Source organism: Neltuma alba, unplaced genomic scaffold, assembly GCF_004799145.2.
Source record: "Neltuma alba isolate B1F8T4 unplaced genomic scaffold, ASM479914v2 tig00011845_pilon, whole genome shotgun sequence".
Taxonomy (NCBI): domain Eukaryota; kingdom Viridiplantae; phylum Streptophyta; class Magnoliopsida; order Fabales; family Fabaceae; genus Neltuma; species Neltuma alba.
The window spans coordinates 59,580-78,566 of record NW_021636450.1 but is presented as its reverse complement, the minus strand read 5'-3'; positions in this window follow the sequence as shown (position 1 = coordinate 78,566).

Sequence of the window (18,987 nt, the reverse complement as noted above, 5' to 3'; positions counted from 1 at the left end):
ATCATTCAAATTATCCCGCAGTTCATTTACATATCTATTACTTCTTATAATTAAGACACAGGAGGTACTATCATGTTAATTTATTTAATCTAGTTAATCCAAAGTATATCCACTTATTACTGTAACATCTTGACTTTTGGACCTAGAATTAGCTTGAATTAGATAGGCTACCAAACCTTTTTTGGTAGAAGCCCCAAAAATAAAAAAAAGAAGTCAAAGCCATTTCACGAACTAAACTATGAAATAACAAAGTTACTAGGTAAGTAGTAAGAGCTCAGAAAGGAGACTAGATACAGGCCAACAAACTAGATACAGACCAATAGTTAAGTTAGAAGCCTCAAAGAGATATTTTACAAGGTTAAGTCCAAATAAGACTAAAGCATAACTTCAGAAAGTTATGTAGGGTAAAAATAGAAAGTATATAGAAAATTCCAGAAAAATCTCAGAAAATAGAAAATAATATCCTAAACTCTTCTATGAAGATAAATGATAAAAATACCTTTAAGGCAACCTAAATAGAATTTATAAATTTTTAGAAATAGCAAGAGACCTTAAAAATGTACGCAAAAATGAGGTTAAATAGTTAAAAAGTTATACTGCTGAGAAGGCAAAAAGGTATTTTAAAGAATGATTTTTAAGTGGGGTCTACGGGATAAGTTATTGCCTGAGAAAATTCATAGATCTTCTCTAGAATTAAGAGAAATTTATGGAACAGATAGAAAAATTTTCTAAACTCTAGAAGGCCATTAAGAAAACTAAGCAAAATTGAAAGGAAATTTGGAGGTTAAGTTTTAATCCAATGTTCAAGATTTATTCTTCTTTCCTCTCTATTAGAATTGTGACACCTACCTCTCCTAGAAGGATGAGGTAAGGGATGATGCAAGAAGATGATGTAATGATTGTTAGTGGCAGTCTCACCCAAGAAGGGGGTGAATTGGGTGAGTTATAAAAATCTTGTGTATTAAAACAATAAGCTAAACAGAAACAGAGAGCTTAAGTTAGAGTGATTTCACCGTAGAGAGTAGACACAGAATTTATACTAGTTCGGTCTCAACTTCTTGACCTACATCCAGTCCTCAGAATACCTTTGAGTATTTCACTAGATTCCAAGATTAATCGGGCTCTTAGTGCCACAGTACAGCAATTGATTCGCTCGCTCACTCCCCATTGCTATCTGTAAGGTTACAATTCCACTCAAGAGTCCACACTCTTGAGTTTAACTCAAAAAGTAATTGAAGATGATAATAAAACTCTCTCATAGAGTAAATAAATAAGAAACACTGAAACTCAATATAAGCAAGAACAAAGTATTGAATGTCACCGTAAATTATTAGCAGAAGGTAGCTTGCAAATTCAATTCTTACATTCAATGCTTCTTCACACCTTTTATAGTTAAGGAAGTTTAATAACCATTAGACAGAAGAGCTTCTAGCCGTTGAGAGTTCGGTTATGTGTTTTTCCAGTTATGATCAAATGATAAAAAATGAACATTTATAGTTTGAAAGTGGAATTAATCAGTTGCTAAATGTATTTGTTAGAATCAATCTCACCCAAGAGGGGGGTGAATTGGGTGAGTTACAAAAAAAAATTTCGAAATTAAAACGAGACAGTATTGAAAACAGAGAGTCAGAGTTAGGAGAGATTTCACCGTAGAGGGAAGACACAAGATTTATACTGGTTCGGTCTTAACCACTTGACCTACGTCCAGTCCTCAGAACACCTCTGAGTATTTCACTATCTTCCAAGATCGACAGGGCTCTTGGTGCCTCGGTACAGTAATTGAATCGCTCAATCACTCCCCCTTACTCCTGTAAGGATACAAGCCCTCTCAAGAGTCCACACTCTTGAGTATCACTCAATAGTAATTAATGAAGAGTAGTTATCGACTCTCTTACAGAGTGAAATTAATGATGAACACTGACGCTCAGTAGTATTGAGGAAAACAGAGTATTGAATGCTAGACTTAATAATCACAGATGGTAGTTCCGGTATTCAATCCTCTTCATTAATGCTTCTTCGCGCCTTTTATAGTTGAGATCGTTAAGTAGCCGTTAGACGGAAGAACTTCTAGCCGTTGTGACTCCGTTTGCATGTTTCACCGGTTTCAACGGTTTTGCCATTAATGCGTCTGAGCTTCTGACACTGTAGGTTGCAGTCTACGTAATCCCGTTGAAGAGCCATTGTATTCTTTCTCAGTAATCTGCATATTTTAAACTTTAAACAAGTAAGAGTCTTGCGGTGTAGACTTTAATCATGAACAAGAAGAAAAACGAATTTATCATTCAATGATTCTGGACGAAATGATTTATCTGTAAAGAGAGCAGAAAGAGATCCTGGACATGCTTAATCGAAGTGGTGATTGATTACTTGTTAATCGATCAGGTTATCGATAAACAGAGTGAAAGCTTTTTGAATTAGTTCAACAATATTATCGATCAAGTGTTGGATCATTGACTTTAAGAATTATCATGGTAAACGGAAATCGTTCCATGATCGAACAAGTGATCGAACACTTGTTGATCGAACAGATTATTGATAATTCAAATGTTATTGAAATGAAACTTCAGTCATTGATGATCGAACAAATTATCGATAAATAGATGAAGGATAATGTTATCGATAAACAATGAGTAAGAATATGTTCAGCGAAAAACACAGACTATCTGGAATGATCGAACAGGTGATCGATCAATGAATATTCGATCAAGTGATCAATAAAGTGAAAAAAGAAATTTATCCTGTAAGGTAAAGAAACTGATTATCGATCACGTTTTGTGAAAACATGAGTTTCAGGAAATCGGATGATCGATCATATTATCGATAAGTCAATGATCGATTAGATGATCGAAAAAATGGTTTAACATAAGTTAATGCGAAGATAGCAATCCTGAGACTCTTTATCGATCATGTTATGTGAAAAGATATTATGCAGACAAGTTAAATTATCGATAATATTATCGATAATTAGGTTGCAGAAAAACTAAATATGAGCAGATAAAACATTGATTATCGATCATGTGATCGATAACTTTCTGATCGATAAGGTTATCGATTCAGCAGTTATGATGACTACCTGCATTCAGAGAGTTAGAGCATAATGTTCGATCATGTGATCGATAAACAAATGATCGAAAATATGATAGATAAATGATAACAGAATTAATGTGCAGAACGAGTAAAGTGTGTTACCTCTTATCGAAGTCGTTATTGATAACTGATTTATCGATCATGTGATCGATAAATGCACTTCAGATTTGGTTCTCTTTATCTGTTACTTGTTTGTTTATCTAATGTTATCGATCAAGTGATCAATAATTAACTGTAACCTTATGTGATTTCCATGTTAGCGATAATCGATCATTTTATCGATCAACGACTTATCGGATAGCTCTTCGATCAAAATACCTATTATAAAACTGATTTATACCTGAACAGTTATCTGAAAACTTAGCGATAAACATTTGATCGATCAGATGATCGATCAACATACTTAACCCAATTAATCTAACTTTGTTATCATCAAAACTATAATCCTAACAGTATTGAACAAGGACTGGACATCCTTGATTGAAGTAATGATCAATGACTGATTGATCGATAAGTGAGAGCTTTTAAAACAAGTAACTATATTTATCGATCAAGTGATTGATTAACCATTAATCGATCAAGTGATCGAAAAGTGAAAAGACTGACTTCAAACAAACATGTAAAGAACAGTCTCAAGTTTACTTTCTATTTTGAATTCATTAGGATAGAGAATTAGGATAATCAAGAACGCTGAGAAAAGCTTGGAGAGAAATAATCAACATATTTTAAGAAAAATAATCAACATATTTTAAGAGTCACTGTAACTAGTTGATGTTTAACTAAAATAAGTCAATGATCAATCAAGTGATCGAAAAATATTTCATCAATCATGTTATTGATAAAGCTGAGTAAGGTAGAAATAGATTTTTAAGGAGTAATAATCGAGTACTTTATCAATAAAAAAATAAAAGATCAAGACAAGTATTCTAAGTGAAAACATAGACAATACAATTTTTCAAATAGATGACCGATTAAGGATTGATTGACAGGTGATCAATAAAATAATGTCTAAGAGATTTATTTTGCAAAACCAGGAAAAAATTTGATCGATCATTTCATTGATAATTAGATTATCGATGATCGAAAAGGATATCTTAACACAGTAAGTATAAGCATAACGATGCTCGATCAAGTGATCAATAAAAAGCTTTGTCAACATACATGAACAAAACGATAAACAGGTAAGTTATGAAGTAATGACAGAACAAGTTATCAAAAAATCTTTGATCGATAATATTATCGATAAATGGTGATTAAGACAAAATACAAAGTGAGTAGAGAGATCGATGACTCATATATCAATCATGTGATAGATAAATACTTACCAAACTTGTGTCCTATTATCTGACAGTTATTTGATCATTAGATTATCGATCAATTGATTGATAATTTTTTGCAAGCTTCTATACACAACTGTGTTAACAATGATTGATCAACACATTATCTATCAAGTTCTATTTTACAGGAATGCTATCTATTAAGTGATCAATAACCCCTTGATCAACTTACTAAAACACATATTCTTTAATTTGTTATAATCAAAACCTTAAATCTAACATTCTCCCCCGTTATAATGATAACAAAATATAGGTGAAGAGTTAATCAAACAGCAACAGATAATGATGTAAACCTAACCATTGAAACAACAAAAACTCACAATAAGGCAAAAAGGCTTAACTGGTAATACTTAAATATCAGAATTCATAACAGAAATATCAGAATTCATATTACATAATAGAGAAAAACATAAAAACACAGTAAAACAAGAAATAAACAAAACAGATTCCTTCTCCCCTTTCTTGTCAGTATCAGAAGATGGGGAAGGAATAGAGACAATAGGCATAGTAAGGAGAATAGGAAGAGGAGAAAGCTGAGAAAGTAGAGAGATGGCTTGAGAGATGGGTGGAAAATGCAGAGAAGGAATAGGCTGAGGAACTGTGATAAGGGCTGAGGTAGGAGGAGGAGTGGGAGAGGTAAAAGGTGCAGATGGTGAAGTAGAAATAGGAGAAGTGGCTATAAGAGAGGTAGGTAGTGCAGACTTATGGTGATGAGGAGGAGATGGTGGATGGGAGAGTAGGTCTTCAAAACTAAAGGAAGTGCTGGGTGCAGAGAAATTGTTACAGAGAGAGGCTACCATCCTTTTTAGAACTCTGATTTCTCTTTCAATAAAACCAAACCTCTGAGAGACTTCCTTTTCTAAAACTATCATAGCTTGATGATAAAGATCTAGAATTTTGGTAATGCCATCAAATTTCCTGTATGAGACTTTTCCATAGTCTTTGGCCGTGGTATAAACTCTCCTCTCAAATTCTTAGAGTTCTGCTTGGAACATCTCCCACATTGATCTTTCTAGAAATAATGGTTCAGAGGCATGAAAGGGAGCTGCAGTGGATTCTACCTCATCCTGGGGTCTAGAGGTGCTAGCAATTGTCTGCTTCCCTTTATCTTTCTGAGTTTTCTTCTGTGAGGGTTTGAAAGGCATAGGGATTCTCATCTTGTTAAATTGGTTGATGCCAAAGGCAGGAACCTTTACCTTAAGTTCTCCTGGCTTAAAAGGCACAATGTTATTCACTTGAAGGATATAAGTGGCTAATTGAGGATAGGGAATTGGTGTAGACTTGGATTTGTTAAAGACAAAATCCTTCATTTCATTAAAAATCAGATCCCCTATGTTGATCTTTTCTCCACTGATTATCCTAACCAGTAGTAAGTAATCATCTTGGGTCAAATGTGAAAATTCCCAGACTTATTGATCACACTCCTCGAATAGATATAGTGGATTATTCTATAATAATCACACATTTGTTTTGGTGGAAAATTTAGTTCACCGGGATAGTCATCACTCTGCATTAGGATTTTATAGGCTTTAATGTCATTCATATCACCTCCTCTCACAGATTCTTGGATTCCTAGTAATTCATTTAGCTTGGCACTAGAGAGATGAAAGGTTCAGCCTCTTAGTTTAACTCTTAGATAATCATTTATTAGATTACCTTGATTATCATATTCTTTCACAGATTCCTTATTGCAATAGAATCTTTTAATCACTTCTGGACAGTATTCTCCTCTAATGATCAACCAATTTGAATAATACTCCATTGGGTCACTCAAATCCAAATTAATTTTATCATTTTTCTTTAGGCCTTGAATATCAACTGAAACCACAGGACAGAACTTAAACTTAGCCAAGTTCACTTCTTTATCTAGATTCCGAGTAACTCAAAAAAATCAGATGGGGTACCTTTGGTAGGAATTTGGCCTGACACACCTTCACTTGCTTTTTGTTTCCTCTATCTTGGTTTCTTACGAATGGGAACTCATAATGCAACCTCCACAGCTTTCTAAACTGAAGTTTCATCATTAGTTTCTGTTTCAGATTCCTCAGTAATAATTGGTAGCTTGAATTTCAACTTTGATCGTGGAGATTTTCTCTAAGGAGTGGATTGCTCTTCAGTCTAACTTTCATGAATCTTTAATACTCCTCTTTTCTTTGAAGGTTCTTCCCTTACTTTCGGTTTGTATCTTTTTTTGTAGTCGAGGGAGTAGTATCTCTGGATTGGGTTTATTTCTTAGTGCTTTCCTCTTGGTCAACATTCAGTTGCTTGACTCTTGCCATTTCTCGTTGCCCAAAAGAAATCTTGAAGAATGTTCGATAAGAAGAGTGTTTGAAGGGTGTGATAGAGAACGAAGATACTTCAAGAGTGATTTCAAGTGCAAAGGGAACAACAATTTAATAGAATAGTATTTTTGGACCATTGTGTAGGAACAAGGGAACATTTTTATCGAGTTAGGGTTTTGATAACTAATAGGGGTTTTAAAAAAAATGGTATAAATACAAAAATTATCAATAAGTTATCGATCAATGAGTGATTGATCATGTGTTTGATAAATATGAAGAACATACAAGAACACTAAAGATAATTATCAAACAAGTTATCAGGCAATGAATTATTGATCATGTTATCGATAAATATTAATAGAAGAAATGCATACCTGGTGTGATTTATCGATCATTGATCGATTAACAGTTTATCAATCAAGTTATCGATAATTTTTACCAAATTGAGTGAGTTGTCTCAAATCCTCATTGCTCCTGATTGATGTGTTAGATCTATAATTGACTTATAGATCAGCTTATGGATAATTCTCCTTCTAACTTCGTTCTTTTACTTCACATACTCTATTTATCGATCAGTTGATGGATAAATTAACCCTTCTTGATAGCATGATTATCGATGCCTTCATTGATCATTCCATACTCTATTTACCTCTATTTTTGTTGACAAAACAAAGCTTCCTATAAAACAAATTTCTATACACTCCAATGCTTAAGTTAGTCTTTTAGTCATCAAAACATTAAATTTAAAGATTCAAATTAGAGAGATAATATGAGATTTCTTATAGTTTATTGGGATTTACCATTCCTAATTCTCTTCTGAAGTAGTTGATCTTCTGTTGATTAAGAAGCTCCCTGAAAATGTCTGCTACTTGATATTCAGTGGGGATGGATTCTACTTTTACATCTTTCTTTTGAACATAATCCTGAATGAAATGATGTCAGGCATCAATGTCCTTAGTTCGGGCATGATGAACTGGATTCTTGGACAGACTTATTGTACTCGTGTTATCACACAAAATTGGAATCTCTCTCAAGTTGATTCCCAGATCTTACAGTTGTTGTCTTAACCATAGAATCTAAGCATAACAGCCGACAGTGGCACCATATCTGATTCTGTGGAGGATATTTCCACAGTATTCTGTTTTTACTTGACCACGAGAAAAGACATCCTTCGAGGAATTGACATTTCCCACTGGTACTCTTTCTGTCCATCTTATAACCTCTATGATCAGTATCTGAGTATCCCATTAGATATTGTGTGCCTTTCTTTTGGTACCAGATTCCTAAATTTTGTGTATTGACAAGATATCTGAGGATTCGCTTGACGGCTTCTTCATATGATTCTTTGGGGGCTAATTGATATCTTGCGCATATTCCCACACTAAATTGAATATCTAGCCTGCTTGTTGTAAGATAGAGTAATGACTCAATCATTCCTCTATACTTGGTTAGACTCACGTCCTTGCCCTTCTTGTCTGCGTCCAGTAAAATGGTTGAGCTCACAGGAGTTTTTAGACTTTTGGCTTTTTTTAATCCATATTTCTTTAGTAATTCTTTGAGATACTTTGTCTGGGATATGAATATGCCATGTTTTTGCTTGATTTGCAATCCCAAAAAGAAGTTCAGTTCTCCCATCATGGATATTTCGAACTCACCCTACATTAGCTTGGCAAACTCTTAACAAAGATCCTCATTAGTAGCTCTGAAAATAATATCATCCACGTAAATTTGAACAATCAAAAGTTCCTTTCTACTAATGAAAAGAGTAGCATCCACTTTGCCTTTTTTAAAACTTTTTTCTATTGGGAAATTGCTAAGATGTTCATACCAAGCTCTAGGAGCTTATTTTAAATCATATAAAGCTTTTTTAGTTTGTAAACATGATCAGGGAAGTTTGAGTCTTCGAATTCGATAAAAAATTTTCTAAAATATATCCGTTCAAAAATGTACTTTTAACATCCATTTGATATAATTTAAAATCTTTTATGCAAGCAAAGGCTAAGAGTAATCGTATGCCTTCCAATCTAGCTACTAAGCATATGTTTCCTCATAATTAATGCCTTCTTCCTGATTATAGCCTTTATCTACTAATTTGGTTTTGTTCCTGATGATTTGCCCATGTTCATCGAGCTTATTTTTGACCGGATGATCATTAGGTCTGGGAACCAATTCCCAAACTTGATTCCTCTCAAATTGGTTCAGTTCTTCCTGTATTGTAGCTATCCAGAATTTATCGGATAGAATCTTGTCAATATTGATAGGTTCAATATGTGAGATGAATGCAGAGAAGCGCACTTCATTGAATACCTGTCTCTAGCTTTTGACCCCTTTATTGACTTCACCAATGATTTGTTCCAGAGGATGGTTTCTGTTATGCCTCCAACCTTTAGGTTGTTCTAAGTTTTCTTGTGAAAGAGGTTCATTTAAATCATCTTTGTTTTCTAAAAATTCTTTTGAAGGTACTTTACTTGAAAATTTGTTTAAATTCAATTTTTGACAATTTTGAAAGATGTGAGCATCATCTAGAGGTTTTGAAATCAACTCAGTTTCAGCAAACATGACATATATTGATTCTTTAATTATGAAAGTGCGTTTGTTAAAAACTCTATAAGCTTTACTGTGATTAGAGTAACTGAGAAATAAACCTTTATCAGCTTTAGGATCGAATTTACTGAGATTCTCTTTGTTGTTGTTGTGAATGTAGCACTTACTCCTGATGAGCCAGGTTAGGAGAAGTTATGATCAATCCCACACTCATCGCAGTAGTGCACGAATTCGTTGTTTTTGAATTCTCCTTCGTGATTAGACCTGATTGACACAATCAAAATACTTTTCTCATTTTGGACCTTTTTGGCAAAACAATGAATGTATTAAATGTTTCATCTTCAGAGGAAAGAAACAGAGTCTAGGTGAATCTCAAATAGTCATCAACCATCACAAGAGTATATAGATTTCCACCAAAACTTTTAACTCTTAAAGGACCAACCAAATCCATTTGAAGCATTTAGAGTGGCCTTTTTGAGACTGTCTTCTCTAACAAGCATCACAAATAATATCATGTTCGTACTGAATTTTTGGTAGACTAATAACCAAGTGCCTTTTTATTAATTTTGAAAGCTGATTCATGTTAACATGCGCAAGACATTTATGCCAAACCCAACTTTCCTGTTTTCTACTAATAGAACAATTTTCAGAAAGTTCTGAATCAATTTGAAGAGTAAAACAATTACTGTCCCTTGGAGCTCTTAGCGTTATATTCAAACCTTTCTTCTTCAATGGCAAGTCATCTTTGCTTATGACAAAGTATTCTTCTGAATCAAAGATCAACCAGTTGTTTTTGTTAGTACTCTGACTGACACTGAGTAGATTTTGATACAGGCCTTCTCTATGTAGTACACATCTTCAACCTTCATCCCTTTGTCACTTCCTATCTCTTCGATTCCAGCAATTCTTCCATATTGATTGCCACTAAATCTTACTTTGCATCCTTCTCTTGGTTTGAGTGATGTGAATTTCTCAATATCACTCATCATATATCTAGAGCATCCACTGTCAATGCACTGTTTATTCATTCTGGATGCTTTGAGACATACCTATAACAACACAATCATGTTTTAGGTACCCATACCTTCTTGGGTCCTTTTTGGTTAGTATGAATTGTCCTAGGCATATAAGTACCTTTAGGCACCCATTTTAATGTCCTGTAAATTCCTTTCTTCTTGTGATAACAAGAAGAGGTTGTATGACTTTTATGGTTGCAATAAAAACATAATGCAAAAAGATTTGATGAATGAACAGTATTTCTAAAGAAGGTAAGATATACCACTATTTTTCTTCTTTCCTTTTGTCTTATATTGAACAGGATCATATCATATTTCAGTTTTATCCATTGAACATTGTTGAGCTTCCAGAATCACTTTGAGCATTTCACTGCCCTTATTGAACTTTTCCAAGGTTCTTGTGAGATCCTCGCCCTTGCTTCTATTCTGTTCACATTCCTTACATATTGGGGGTGGAACTGTGTTATCTTTCTGCTTCGCTTTCTGTTCCTCTAGAAACTTTATTTTTTTCTTGGAGCTTACCAACTCCTTTGCAATTCTTACTAATTCTAAATGTAATGCATTGTATTCAGGTTGTAATTCATCATAGGAGGGTTTAGACGTGATTACCTCATCTGTCTTTGAATCTTCATCTTCTTGAGCCACGAGACAAATGTTGGCGGTTTCTTCATTATCGCTTTCTTCTTCCTTTGAGGAGCTATCTCCCCATATTGACGTGACAAAAGCTTTCTTCTTTCTAAACTTTTCTTTCTTCTTTTCTTTGTCCTTTATCTTAGACAGCTAGGGACACTCTGCTTTGATATGCCCTAGCTTTTTCATTCGAAGCAGATGATTGGTTCCTTTGGCTCATTCTGAGATGCCAAGATTTTATGTTTTGATTGAAACATTTTTTTCCAGCTTTGTTTCTGTAGAATTTCTTAAACCTTCTGATAATAAGATCTATTTCTTCATCTTCGAGGTCCTCTTTGTTGTCATTTTCACTCTCTTGAGTTCTGCGAGCAATGCCTTTACGAGTTTTCTCATTCATTTTCTTTTTATCTTTTTGCTTGCTCTCATATTCTACAAGACTTCTAAATAACATTGCAACCAAGCCAACTGATTCTTTCTTCATTTCCTCAATTTTCCTTAATGGCTGTTACTTTCAACTCCCATTCTTTTATCACTTGGTCTTCCTGATTATACTTCTTTTTGAGTGCAGTAAGGTAATTTATGAGGTGTGAGAATCTAACTTCCATGTTTCGGATGCTCTCTCCACCCTTTATTCTGAATAATTCAGATTCAGTGGTGAGAGTATTGATTCTGCTATGTTTTACACCAGTGGTTCCTTCCTGAGCTATCTCCAGTGCTTTCTATATTTCCTTTACAGTCTCCTAATTAGGTTTCTATGAGCTCAAGACCATCCAAAGTGGTCTGAAATGGTTCTAAATGGACTCTAATGTATTATATAAGTAAGGTGTAACAATAACAATAAACAATAAGGTTATAAGATTATGCCTAATTCATATTTCTATTGTGTAATCTCATATTACTCAATCCTTCTTCTTTGTTAGCCTGAATGTTCAAAAAGATGGCCAAACATTAAATAGATTAAATAACCAAAATTAACGTTAAGCATAAAGGTGAAGAGGAAGAAAGCAAATCTATGGAGAATTCTCTTTTCTTGGTTACTACCGAGGAAGAATGAGGAGGAACCACAGGAGAAGCCTTTATTGTCGCATGAAAGATGGGAAAATTACACTGAGGTCCCCAAAACCACAATTTATTCAGAAAAAGTCCCCCTGAAATGTCAAAATAAATAACAAGTCCCATGGAACTTAAGAACAATATAATGTAAATATGAAATTACATAATTGTCCTGCTCCTAATTCAAGCCGAATCGGGCTCTCTCTCAATCCCTATCACAAAGTCAACTTCTGAAGCTCCCTGTCTCACTCCGGCTTGCTCTCTCCCACTCACTCTCCCACTCACCGGATTGGTCTCTCCTACTCACCGTCTCTCTCTCTCTCACACACTCAGACCATATTGGTATTGCCTTTATTTCTAGGTGCCACTCACAGTCTAGAGCTCTCTTCCTATGCAGTTAGTTGCAATTAATCCCCCCGCTCGCTATCCATCACAATTGCTCCCCTTCTCACCATTTGCAGTAATCAGTCCCCCTCCCTCTTGTCATCTCTCCCTCTCACAATCATAGCTCTTGAAGGTCTCACATTGTTGTGCCTCTATTGAAGGTTAGTGTGATTTGATTTTGGTCCAACTGGTACTATTGTTGAGAAGTATTAAGATTTAGTGATTAAATAAAGTTCAATCATAAGTAATATATCAAGCTTGGGAAGAGGAACAATTTCTTGATAACTTGCAAAAATTTTGGATTATAGCAAAATGCATATTATCATTATAATGTTTAGGAGATATAATCTTTTATTGTTAATCTATTTCAGAAGTACATTTTTTAATGAGTGTGGGATGCCTGTGGACTTGGAATATAGTTTGATAGTCTATTTAAGCTATGATGCTGAGTAGTTTTTTTTTTGTATTTAGGTGGATTATTTATGTTTTGCAATGATTGGTATTTGTAGAGTCATGGATTTTGATGTTACTATTATCTTTGGGTAGTTTATATTACAATTTGAATTCCTTGGTTGTTGTAATTGTTTGAATTAAAGGAGGGAATATGAATATCATTATTGGCTAAGATGGTGACAAGTAGTTAGAAACTTATAATGTGATGACAGTTTTTTTTGTTTTTGTAGTTTAAAAAATGGCTAAAAAGAGTAAGAGCAAAGACAGGCAAAGGCCTAAGAACTTCTCAAGATACATACTATTTACTAAAGAAGAAGAATAAGAAGAAGTTTAAGTCTTTTGAAGGTGGCACTAACTCTGTGAAAAAGGCTGGGGGAAGTTAACAAAAAAGGAGAAAGAACAATATGGTAAAACGGCTAAAGAAATGAGAGTCCCACCGAAAGGAAAGAATTATATTATTCCCTTCCACACATAGTGGGCTCCAAGACAATTTATAGAAGTTTACAAGCATGTAAAGAAAAGTGAAGATAAGATAGGAAGGCTAAAAAGAATTGATTTTGATAAATCGGTTGAAATATGCTGCTCATAAATTTATAGAGATTTTTATGGTGAATTGATCCTTGCGTTTGACCCTGTAAGTCAACAAATTTCAATTCAAGGGAAGACGTGATGTAAATCAATTGATGGGCCTACCATTTGAGGGGTAGGAAATTGAAATGAATATGGAGAATAAAGATGAAATATTTAAGGAATTAAGGAGTGACTATGGGAAAGTGCCACATAAAACAATAGGAAGATGGTTGATTGAAGAAAAAGAGGATGAAAAGTTTGAATTCCTTTTTGTTATGTATGCATTAGGATTCCTCTTGTGTCCTAGTTCTAGTGTATAGGTTAGTGATAAAGTGTTAAAGGTCATGGTGGCTACAAATGATAGTTTAGGACAATATCATTGGAGTAGCTTTATTTTCGGATAATTCTGCAACTCAATTGCAGAGAAAGGAAAAATTGATAGGATAAAAAATGTGGGAAGCTGCTTATACTTCTTAATGGTAAGTGTGGGTATAATTCATTTACTTTGATGTTAGTTGTATTATCAATGTGCTATATGTTGTTATCAATGGGTTCTATGTATGTTGTAATTGGCTACTCTGTATGTTGTCATTAGATGGTGTGTACGTTATCAAATGCTTATATGTATATTGTAATTAGCTCGTGTGAAGGTTTTTATTGGCTTGTGTGCATAATGTCATTGGCCTCTATCATTTTATCACTTACTTATATATAGGTTGTAATTGGCTGTGTTGGGTGTAATTAGCTGTCGTATAATTAGTGTGTCAGTTGCTTATGTATGGTTGTGATTGGCTGCTGTGCATATTGCCATTAGCCTCTGTTGGTTTTTCACTTGGTTATGTATAGGTTGTGATTGGTTTTTATGCATGTTGTTATTGGGCTTTGTTGGTTTGTTACTTGCTTATGTGTCACTTGCTTATGTGTCATGGTAGGCTCTATTGGTTTGTCACTTGCTTATGTTTTGGTTAATATTGGCTACTGGGTAATTGGTTTGTAAGTTACTTATTTATAGGTTGTGATTAGTTGCTGTGCATGTTGTCATTGGCCTTTATTGGCTTGTAACTTGCTTATGTGTTGGTTGTAATTGGCTGCTGTGTAATTGGTTTGTCAATTGCTTATGTATAAGTTGTGATTGGTTGCTATACATATTGTTATTGGCCTATGTTGGTTTGTCAGTTGCTTATGTATAGGTTGTGATTGGCTTCTGTGCATGTTGTCATTAACTACTGTTGGTTTGTCAGTTGGTTTGTCAGTTAGTTATATATAATGTAGACTGTGACTGTATACTGTGCATATGGTCATTCGGATAAGTATGGGTTGTTATTGGCTGTTGTGTATATTGTCATTGGCCTTTATTGGTTTTTCACTTGCTTATGTATAGGCTGTGATTGGCTTCTATTCATGTTGCCATTAGTAGAGCTATCCACAGCTGAAATTTTAAAAATACCCCAATTTGCTAGGCCCGCCTGTGGGCCATTTAAGAAAAAAATACTATTTTTTATATTTATCATATTTTTTTATAAAAATATAAAAATAAACCAATGAAATTATTAATAAAAGACATAAATATGAATAAAATTAAGTCACAAATATAAAATATCATCATATAATAATATTCATCAACATCTAAGAACATCTAAAACATTCATTAACAAGATAACAACATCTAAAAGTTTTATCTATAATGCAATTGTGCAATAAATAAACACTATCATTAATCTTTTAAAACTTCATCATCACTATAATTAATTACTTTTCTTCGTAAGTATGCTTTTCTTTCGTAACAAAAATATCAAGTTTTTCTTCTTTATAAGAATTTTATTTTTAAATTTTGTAATCTAACTATTATTTTACTTTAATGTGAGAAACATTATTGTTGAAACTCATGAATTTCTAATTCAAATTATAGAATCATAAGTTATATAAGTATAAAAATATTCTATTATCAAATATATATATAGTTTAAAAATATCAATGCATATAATATAAATCAAATCATTGTTAAAGTCCAAATTAACCCATTTTTTAAAAATTTAATTGGATAAATTATTGTCTAAAACTAAATTTAATTTTAAAATGATAATAATAACTAAATATTGAAATATTATTAACAATGTAAAAAATTAATAACATTAATATTATATAAAAAATTTAAAAAATAAAAAAATTATAAAAGGGCTTAAAAGGGCCGACCACAAGCCCTCAGCCTTCTCTAGGGCTTATTTCTTATTTTAAGAGAAAAATATCAAGCACGGCCCTCATAATTTCAGGGCCTAAACAGGCTAAGCCCCGGCTTTAGCCATTAGGCTCTGTTTGTTTGTCACTTGCTTATGTGTCACTACGCTCTGTTGGTTTGCTACTTACTTATCTGTTGATTGAAATTGGCTATTGTGTAATTGATTTGTAAGTTGCTTATGTATAGGTTATGATGGCTGCTATGCATGTTGTCATTAGTCTTTATTAGCTTATCACTTGCTTATGTATTGGTTGTAATTGGCTGCTGTGTAATTGATTTGTGAATTGATTATGCATACGTTGTGATTGGCTATTATACATATTGTTATTGGCCTCTGCTGGTTTGTCAGTTGTTTATGTATAGGTTATGATTGGCTTCTGTGTATCCTGTTATTGATCTCTCTTAGTTTGTCAGTTGCTTATATATAAGTTGTGATTAGCTTATGTATAGGTTGTGATTATATGCTGTGCATATTATCATTCGGCTAAGCATGGCTTGTTACTAGCTACTGTGCATGTTATCATTGGCCTCTCTTGGTTTTTCACTTGCTTATATATAGGTTGTGTTTGGCTTTTATGCATGTTGTCATTGGGCTCTTGGTTTGTCACTTGCTTATGTGGCATTGGGTTTTATTGGTTTGTCACTTGGTTATGTGTTGATTGAAATTGGCTACTATGTAATTGGTTTGTAAGTTGCTTATGTACAGGTTGTGATTGGTTGCTATACATGTTGTTATTGGCCTTTATTGGCTTGTAACTTGCTTATGTGTTGGTTGTAATTGGCTGTTGTGTAATTGGTTTGTCAATTGCATATGTATAGGCTGTGATTGGTTATTGTGTATATTGTTATTAGCCTCTGTTGGTTTGGCAGTTGCTTATGTATAGGTTGTGATTGGCTTCTGTGCATGCTGTCATTAACCTTTGTTGGTTTGTTAGTTGCTTATATATAGGTTGTGATTGGCTGATGTGTAAGTTGTGACTGTATGCTGTGCATATTGTCATTCGGATAAGTATGGGTTGTTATTGGTTGTTGTGTATATTGTCATTGGCCTTTATTGGTTTTTCACTTGCTTATGTATAGGTTGTGATTGGCTTTTATAGATGTTATCATTAGGCTCTGTTTGTTTGTCACTTGCTTACATGTCATTAGGCTCTATTGGTTTGTTACTTGCTGATGTATAGGTTATGATTGGCTGCCATGTATGTTGTATTGGTTTATAAGTTGCTTATGTATAGGTTATGATTGGCTGCCATGCATGTTGTCGTTAGCCTCTATTGGCTTGTCACTTGCTTATGTATTAGTTGTAATTAGCTGCTGTGTAATTGATTTGTGAATTGATTATGCATACGTTGTGATTGGCTATTATACATATTGTCATTGGCCTCTGCTGGTTTGTCAGTTGCTTATGTATAGGTTGTGATTGGCTTCTGTGCATCTTGTTATTGAGCTCTCTTGGTTTGTCAGTTGCTTATATATAGGTTGTGATTAGCTTATATATAGGTTGTGATTATATGTTGTGCATGTTGTCATTCGGTTAAGTGTGGGTTGTTACTAGCTACTGTGCATGTTATCATTGGTCTCTGTTGGTTTTTACTTGCTTATGTATAGGTTATAATTGGCTTCTGTGTATGTTGTCATTGGCCTTTATTGGTTTGTCAGTTGCTTATGTGTTGGTTATAATTGGGTACTGTGTAATTGGTTTATCAGTTGCTTATATATAGATTGTGATTGGTTGATGTGTAGGTTGTGACTGTATGTTGTGTATATTGTCATTGGGTTAAGTGTAAGTTGTGATTGGCTACTGTGCATGTTGTAAATGGTATTAATGTAGGTTGTGATTGGCTAATGTGTAGGTTGTGATTGGTTAATGTGTAGGTTGTGATTGTATGCTATACATGTTGTGATTCGGTTAAATGTGGGTTGTTATTGGCTACTTTGTATGTTGTCATTGGCATCTATTGGTTTTTCACTTGCTTATGTATAGGTTGTAATTGGTTTTTGTGCATGTTGTCATTTGTAACAACGAAACTACTGTACTTTTAAATTAATCAATATTGAAAAGTTAACTGTGATAGCAAAGAAACTTTGTAAAACATTTAAAAATGCTACCGTGGTTATATAGGCATCCTAAATAACATGAGATTAACCATGATAGAAAAGAATCTATCATGGTTAAAAGAGTCTTTCTAAATCAATTGCATGCAAATCAAGATTTATAACGAATAGGGCTTTGAGCATTATGAACCCAAAATATCATTTTCGACCATGAACCCAGAATTTTGAATGTTAGAGTCTTGTGTGGTTTAAACTAAAAATTATCATAATTAAGATTATAAATTTTCACTTTTCCTTCACAGATAATCCTAAACTTGTCAACAACCATAAAAGTTAAAATTAACCACATTACAACTTAAACAACTTAAACGATGATAAAAGTTAAAATTCTTTGTTTGATGTGCCAAATCCACTATTTAACCACGTTACATCAAAACCAAATCCAAGATTGATGTGTAACCAACATTAATTTTCCAACTTAAAATAATTCTAACAAGTGCCAAAAAAGAGTTGCATCATATTTCCCTTGCCAAAAAAAGTGGAGATATCCTCTCTTTCACCCCAAAAAAGATTGATTAAGTCGGCAAAAATTTGGAGCGTGAAGTATGTTCAAATCCGGATTAATATTAGAAATTTACAATAATTTATGGTTTGTTTGGTTGGACCAATAAAATGAAGCATCCAGGCTCTGTTTAAAAAAAAAACCAAGTGGTAATATATCTACGATTACTACTTCTACTACTTCTATCATATATTTGTATTTGCTAGAAAACATGAAATAAATTGAAGAAAAGAAGTCGTAGCAAAAAGACTATTTCTGCTATATGTGCAAATCCAAATCGTTACTCGGAGTAGAATAGAAACCTAAAAGAATTGAATTGAAGAAGCCAATCAGAAACAAGAAAATTACATTCGATGTCGATGAAAACACATCAATGGGAAGTTAGTTCAATAAGTGTTTAGTTTTTTTCTTAGAATTTTTATTTTTATAATTATTAATATAGAATAATATTAATATAAATTAATATAGATAAATGGGTCAAAAGTCGTCTTTCTTAACAAATGTAAGAAAAAGACCTTCCGTTTGAAAAATGTAAGAAAAAGACCGTTGGAAGTTCGAAAAAATCTGCTATGAAGGGGGAAAAAAAAAGAGGTTTGAAACATTGGTTCTTTTTCGTGATTTTTGGTGAACTGCAGGCATCAAAAGGTGCATGTACGGCTCCTAAGAGATAAACTCTTATCTTAATCAACCGACCGACTTTATCGAGAAAGAGTACTCTTTTTAGGCCAAATGCGATATGGAATCAACTTATTGGCCTTATGGTATATCTCAGTATATA